The sequence below is a fragment of the Apium graveolens genome, chromosome 5 (genome assembly GCF_009905375.1).
Source record: "Apium graveolens cultivar Ventura chromosome 5, ASM990537v1, whole genome shotgun sequence".
Lineage (NCBI taxonomy): Eukaryota > Viridiplantae > Streptophyta > Magnoliopsida > Apiales > Apiaceae > Apium > Apium graveolens.
The window spans coordinates 48,903,608-48,909,723 of NC_133651.1; the positions used below are offsets into that span (position 1 = coordinate 48,903,608).

Consider the following 6,116-nt stretch of genomic DNA (forward strand, 5'->3'; position numbering starts at 1 on the left):
ACTTATAATCAAAGATCAAGCCTTAATACTAACAATGCTTCAATAAAACCTAATGGAATCATAAAATCAAAGCTATGGTTTGAAGTTGATACCTTCCTTGGTAGGTGTTAAATTTCTAGGAAGCCTTAGGGAGCCTTTATCTAACCTCCTACAAGCTTGATCTTTCCAAAGAAATCAAGAACACAAAGTTAGGTTTTGAAATTTCTAAAAGTCCGATTTAAAGAACTGTAAAAATGAGGGTCGTACCTTGCTTATTTGGACGAGACTTGTGAACAAGAGTTGTAGGCCATCTCAATACCTTTCCAAAGAGATATAGAACACAATATTTGATTGAGTATTGAAGGAGATATGGTAGTTTGAAGTTGCTGCTCTGGTTTTGGCCGAGAGCAAGGGAAGAAAAAGTGAAGTAAAAATGTTTCTAGTTTGATTAAATGATTTGTGTGGTGTTTAGCTTGGTTACTTCCTTTTGTTGTTAATTAGATTGTTACCGTGGTAAAAATTGTGTGGCTCACAATCAACCAACCAATCCCTCAATTTGTCATGCTTATGTCACCATCCCTATGTCATCTTTCTCATGTCATCCTCTTACACTTGTCTTCTTCTTGTTGGTGTGATGACATCATCATCCACTAACCTTTTTGATTAACCCCTAATTACTTGGATAATGATCGCTGATCTGTTATACGGTTCGCTTAACTTTCGTTCTCGTTTATCGTTTGAGGGATCATACCCGGGATCTTATTACTTGGGTTCCCCTAAACCTTTCTCAATATTTTATATTCCTTTTATGATCCTCTCTTATAATTCTTGAATTAAATCCTTTTAATCATGTTACCTTATACTCAATTCTTTCGGTCTGGTGGATTTTCGGGAAAAATCAAAGTGTTCGAATTTGGATTCTGACGATCTTTACATACACTTGTTTACTTTATAGAATACTAATACGATCTTAGAATTTCCATAACAGTATCCTATATAGCGTGGTCTGATAATTTTCCTTAATCAGCATCATCAGCAAAAGTTACTATTCATCCGTGTTTCAAAAATTCCAAAAATTGGGGTTATTACAGTCTGCACAATGACTTTGAAATTTTTGAGAAGACTTTGATGAATCGCCTGTAGAAACCGCATGTCCAAGAAAACTGCGAATTCCCTTAACAGAAATGGATGGAGGGAGATTCTCATTGACCCCCACCTTGGCCTTATCCACCTCAAGACCCTTACTAGAAACTTTATGCCCGAGAATAATGCCCTGACGCACCATAAAGTGACATTTCTCCCAATTGAGAACCAGATTGGTCTCAACACACCTCTTGAGAACATTTCCAAGATTTTGCAAGCATTCATCAAAAGAATTGCCAAAGACTGAGAAGTCGTCCATGAACACCTCCACATTCTGGCCAATCATGCAGAAAAGATGGCCATCATACATCTCTGAAGATAATAGTAGTCATGACCGGCCAACCTGTCAAGCATCTGATCAATGATGGGAAAAGGGAAGTGATCCTTTCTAGTGGCTGTGTTCAGCTTCCTGTAGTCCATGCAAACTCTCCACCCCATGACTGTTCTAGTAGGACTAAGCTCATTCTTCTCATTTGCTACCACAGTAATACCACCTTTCTTTGGCACACATTGAACGGGGCTTACCCGTGAACTGTCCAATATAGGGTAGATGATCCCTGCATCTAGCCACTTAAGAATTTCCTTCTTCACTACTTCCTTCATGATTGGATTAAGTCTTCTTTGCTGCTCGACCGTAGGCTTGCTACCTTCCTGTAGAAGAATTTTATGCATGCAGTACGAAGGGCTGATTCCCTTGATATCTGCTATAGTCCAGCCAATTGCCGATTTGAACTCTCTTAGAATCCTCAAAAGCTTTTCCTCATCACTACCTGAAAGGTCAGATGCAATAAAAACAGGCAGAGTAGATGCATCACCTAAAAACGCATACCTCAAATGCTCAGGTAAAGGCTTAAGCTCAAGAGTGAGAGCCTCCTCAATAGAAGGCTTGAGGCGTTTATGAGCCTTGTTCAATTCCTCCATTCCAAGAGATTTAAAAGGTATATCAATCTTCATTTTCCAAGGAGAAGCATTCAAATACTATAATTGTTTTTCACCTTCGTCATCTTCACTATCTGAATTCCCCAACAAGGCTTTCTCTAAGGCATCAGACCTTAGCAATTGATCAAGTTCCGATGTGACCACCAAATCAACCAACTCTACTTTTAAGCACTCCTCATTATCAGTAGGAAATTTTATAGCATTAAACACATTAAAAGTAACATCCTGATCCAGAATTCGCATTGTGAGCTCACCCTTCTACACATCTATCAAGGTTCGGCCAGTCGCCAGGAAAGGTCTTCCCAAGATTATGGGAACCTTCTTATCCTCCTCGAAATCAAGAATTACGAAATCAGCAGGGAAGATGAGTTTATCAACCTTGACCAAGACATCCTCCACAATACCTTGTGGATATGTAATAGAACGGTCGACCAACTACAAGGTCATATAAGTCAGTTTAGGATCAGGTAAGTTCAACTGCTTGAAGATTGACAAGGGCATCAGATTGATGCTAGCTCCTAAGTCACATAAGCATCTGTCAAAAGACACTTTTCCAATAGTACATGGAATAATGAAGCTTCCTGGATCTTTAAGCTTCGGAGGAAACTTCTGTTGCAGCACAACACTACATTTCTCCGTGAGAGCGACTGTCTCTAAATTATCCAGCTTCACCTTCCGTGAGAGAATACCTTTCATAAACTTTGCATAACTAGGCATCTGCTCAAGAGCCTCGGCGAAAGGTATGTTGATATGAAGTTTCTTGAACGCCTCCAGAAACTTCTCAAATTGCTTGTCCAACTTTTTCTTCTGTAGCCGCTTGGGACAAGGCGGTGGAAGATAGATCTGTTTCTCCCCTGTATTACCCTCAGGAAGAGTGTGCTCAACAGTAGTATTCCTTGGTTCCACTTCTTTATCCTGTTGCTCTACTTCTTTCTCAGCCTCAGCTTCTTCAGTTAACTCTTAAGTTTGTTCGGGATTCGCAACCCTTTCAGACCTTAAAGTGATTGCCTTTACCTGTTCTTTAGCTTCTCTCTTTCCTGGCACTTCGGTATCACTAGGTAGTGTACCAGGATAACGATTTAGCAAGGCATTGACAATTTGCCCAATTTGATTTTCCAAGGTCTTGATAGAAATAACTTGACTCTTGCACATAAGCTTCAACTCCTCTAATTCAGATTTTTCATTGGCTTGTTGTAGCTAGAGTTTTTGTCTAGGTGCATACTGTGGTTGCTGAAAACCAGGGAGGTTGTACTGCTTAGCTGGGTACTGCTGATAAGGTTGTTGAATCGCATTTTGAGCATTGCTCTAACTGAAATTAGGATGATTGCGGTGGCTGGGATGATAGGTGGCTGGAACTGGTTGCTGCAATCGCTGGAAGTTGCTCACGAACTAAGTTGATTCACTAGAAATTGCACACTGATCAGTATCAAGGGCACCAACACAAAGTTCACAGACACTAGCGATTTGATTAACTCCATGGTTAGCCAAAGTGTACACCTTCATCGTCAAAGTCTTAAGTTGGGCAGCGATAGCAGTTGCTGCGTCCAACTCCAGAATTCCTGTGACTTTCCCCTGAGTCAGTCTCTGGGAAGGATTCTGGTACTCATTAGCAGCCATCAGTTCGATAAGTTCATAAGCTTCATCGTAGCTCTTAGCCCACAAGGCTCCTCCTGATGCTGCATCAAGCATGGGTCTATAAGTGGCACCCAATCCATTGTAGAAATAATTAATAATCATCCAATCAGGCATGCCATGGTGTGGGGACTTCCTTAGCATCTCCGTATATCGATCTCAAGCCTCACACAAAGATTCCCCAGTTTGCTGAGCAAATTGGGTAAGAGCATTCCTGTTTGCAGTAGTCTTCACCATGGGGAAGAATTTAGTGAGAAACTTTTACGCGAGATCCTCCCAGGTGGTGATAGATCCTGCTGGTAGAGAGTGTAACCAACACTTAGCCTTGTCCCTCAGAGAGAATGGGAAAAGGCGTAACTTGATAGCATCTTCAGTCACATCATTGAATTTGAAAGCGTCGCAGATCTCGATGAAATCCCTGATGTGCATGTTGGAGTCTTCAGTAGGAGAACCCCCAAACTGAACTAAGTTCTGTATCATCTGAATAGTGCTTAACTTGATCTCAAAATTGTTAGCCCTGATGGATAGTTTGATGATGCTTGACTGAAGGTCATTAATCTTAGGCTGAGAATAGTCCATCAAAGCCTTTTGATTTTTTACTTGATCTCCCATAGCTACTACAACTGGTTCTTCGACTTTATCTTCTTCCTCTACCTTCTTTTCTTCCTCAAAAACTTCCTTACGAACCATCACAACTTCTTCCTCATCTTTATCCAGTGTTCTTTTATGAGTACGTGAACGCGTATGCATACACCCTCGCTAGGGTACCTGAAATAAGATAAGGAAAAAGATAAGTAATAATGTCCGAGTCAATGAACTTTAACGACCACTGATGGAAAGCACATAAACTATCAATTAACACTGCAGTCCCCGGCAGCGGTGCCAAAAACTTATTAGTCGCTAAACACGCGCTAATATTACACGCAAGTATACGAGTTCACAAGTAGTATAGAATCTTTTCTAGTTCCTTCCCACAGAGACTGTCTTGGTTAACTAATTAATTCACACACTTAAGCAACAATGTATGGTTATTATTCAATGCTAAGACGATGACAAATTGAGGTTGTTTATAACTAATAATTATAACTACGAGAATAAGATTGATTGAATTAATATATATGATAACATGGGATTCTAACTTCATTAAATACTTCATTCAATAGCCTTATTGTTCTTAACCATAGCATGCAATGGTGATGACACTAATCAGACAACACGAGACTGATAAACGCCAACTTTCGTTGCACGAGTACCATACTACCAGACATCCACAAAAGAGATAGAAGCTGAATAGACACCAATATATTGAGACCCTATATGTCTATAGAATTTGACAACATAACGGATTAAGCACAAGTTATCTATCTTGATTACACAGGGCAAGTAAGATGGTTAAAATTACCTACGAATCATGCATATCGAATACATGAACCTATGCTAGCATGACAAGTTCTAAATCCTTAAATTCACTTTCACTTCATTAAGCATTAACACACTATCTTATAAGTTCGCGACGCTCATAAGATGAATAAACACAACCAATACTAGGATATCATACAATCACCATATACTAAGGCATCAAACGATTTAACTAAAGAAATCCATAAAGAAATATGCTAGAACCCCACGATAACGATTAGCCCATAATCAGACTCATCATCAATATGGGTTCCGATGAAAGCATGATATATAAAACGTAGTCTTTATAACGAATAAGTAAAACCAAGTACAAAACAAGATTAAGGTCATAAATAAGAAAACTAGCATCAAAATACAACTTAAAACAAAGGTTCACAAGTAAAAACAAGATCTTTTTCGTCCTTATTGAGTCATGCTACAATGGTCTTCTTATGCTCCCTTGATATGTCTCTGGCTTGATTGTTTATTAAAAATGACCTAGAGTTGTTTATATAGCAGCCCCATGCAGCATAGAAGTCTCCCAATTCGAATTAGAATAGAATCATAATTTTGCATCCCGACACGGTGCGGGCGCGCGCTTGATCAGCGCGGACGCGCTGACATTCTGTACTTCGGCACGGCCGCGCACTTGATCAGCACGGGCGCGCTGGGTTTCTGCCAAAACTGACTTCTTTATTTTTCTTGTAGCTTCGAGCCGGCTTTCAACGAGCTTTTATTCCAACACCACCTTGACACCAAATTAGTACCATTATAATGTTAATGCACCTGATTACCTAGATAATGCCTGAAATGCAAAAACACTCGAAAACACGTTAAAATACTTAACAACTTGAGTACAAAGGCATTAATTCAAAGCTTATTAGAGCATTATAAAGTGTCATAAATGCCACTCAACAATATGCAGTGCTAACCACGTAACTATCTGGTTGGGAAAACACATTCGTGACAACGAGTTAGAAATGAAACAAAAATAACAGATATAGCTAGGCTTACAAATCCTGCTA

At 39.6% G+C, this 6,116-nt stretch overlaps 1 non-coding gene across 1 annotated transcript; it reads left to right on the forward strand.

Annotated features, from left to right (window-relative positions):
* The first annotated feature begins 3,808 nt into the window (after positions 1-3,808).
* Positions 3,809-3,915, forward strand: LOC141662456 (small nucleolar RNA R71). Its single transcript, XR_012550572.1, has one exon. It is a non-coding gene; the product is annotated as a small nucleolar RNA R71 (small nucleolar RNA).
* The last annotated feature ends 2,201 nt before the right edge of the window (positions 3,916-6,116 follow it).